Raw genomic sequence first — 1,649 nt, 5'->3', positions numbered from 1 at the left:
TGCAAATGAGGCTTCTGGCATCTCTGTTGCCTGAAAGCTTGATGTAGTTGAGTGAAATGTGGAATTGAGCCACAAGAGCTACGGTGATCTTTGGCTGCAGTAAACAGACAAGGCTCTGACTAGCCTGAGGCAGGTCTCAGCCCCACACTTTATACGGGAGCTTGACAAACTGGACTTTGTTTAGAGGAAAGTGTCAAGGAGAAGGAAATACTGAAACCATTACAAAAGGAATAGTTGAAGGAACTGGGAATACTAAGCCCAGAAAGAAGAAACGTGAAGGAGATTGTGGTAGTTAAGGTTGTGTGTCAACTTGGCTAGGCCTGGTTTTGAGTGGCTGGGCAGCTTGGTGTAGTTATTCGCCATGATGAGACTGGTAATCCACTCCTTGGTGGAATCTACTGGAGCAGGTGAGTAGCTGTTTTAGGGGTGTGGTCTGCTTCCAGTATGTAAGAAGCAACTTTGAGGAAGGTCTCCGGCTTTTTGGCACACTTGAACCCTGCTATTGTAGCCGAGTCGTTGTTTAGCAGCCTGCCGTGCCCCTGCAGATCTTGGGACTTCATCTGGACTTGAATTAATGGCCTGCCATGTTGTTTGGTAACATTGGGACTGTGCCTTTTTCTTTGTCAGCCTTGGGTTTGTCAGCCTCAGCAGCCAGCAAAGAAAAGCCTCCAGCTTCAGTGGGCTGGGAGCAGGAGGTAAAGCTGAAACCCAAGGTTGAGGGGCTTTCACCCAGTCTCTAGAGCCCAGCACTTTGAACTCGGACTTCTAAGCCTCCAAAATTGTAAGAGAATAAACCCTTTGTTTGTTTGTTAAAGCCATCCCATTTGTAGTATTTTCTGTTAGAGCAGCACAAAGTAACCAAAACAGAGACTGATACCTTTCTTCAGAGATTTGATAGATTCTCATGTAGAAAAAGATAACTAGCTAATGATCACAGCCACCATTTATTGAGTACTTACTATATGCTAAGCACCATACTAAGGAGCTCTGGTGGTTCAGTGTCTAAGGCATTTGAAGGCTAACCAGAAGCTTGGTGGTTCAAACCCACCAGCTGCTCAGCAGAAGGAAGATGGGGCAATCTACTTCCATAAAGATTTACAGCCAGTCAGAATTGACTCAATGGCAGTGGGTTGGTTTTGGGGTTTAAGCACCATACTATTTTCCATACATTGTCTCATTTAGTCTAAACATAAGTCCTAAGATGTAGGATATTATTATTCCCATTTACAGATGAAGAAAATTCAGAAGAGCTGAGTAACTTACCCAAGTACACACTGCAAATGGTAGAGTCAGAATAAGAACCCAGGTGTTCTCACTCCAGTACTAATGACTTAACCACCATCCACATACCTATTCTGAGTGGAGCCTCAGGAGAATTAGGAGCAATGCTTGGATGTGAAAGGGAGGCAGATCTTAAAGCAATAAGAGAAAAAAATTTGAAACAACGAGCAGTTAAATGAAGAATATTGGGTGGGTACTTCGTGTGGTAGTGAGCTACACACCACTAGAGGTATTCAAGCAGAAGATGCAAGAGGCATTGCATAGAACAGTTTGCAAGGGGTATAACAGTAGCAGCAGCACCTGGGAACTTGTTATGAATGCAAATTCTCAGATCCTACTCCAGACCTACTGAAACAGAAACTCTCGGA

Source organism: Orycteropus afer, unplaced genomic scaffold (assembly GCF_000298275.1).
Source record: "Orycteropus afer afer isolate SDZICR_OR568_19922 unplaced genomic scaffold, OryAfe1.0 scaffold00010, whole genome shotgun sequence".
Taxonomy (NCBI): domain Eukaryota; kingdom Metazoa; phylum Chordata; class Mammalia; order Tubulidentata; family Orycteropodidae; genus Orycteropus; species Orycteropus afer.
This window is presented reverse-complemented; position numbering follows the sequence as displayed.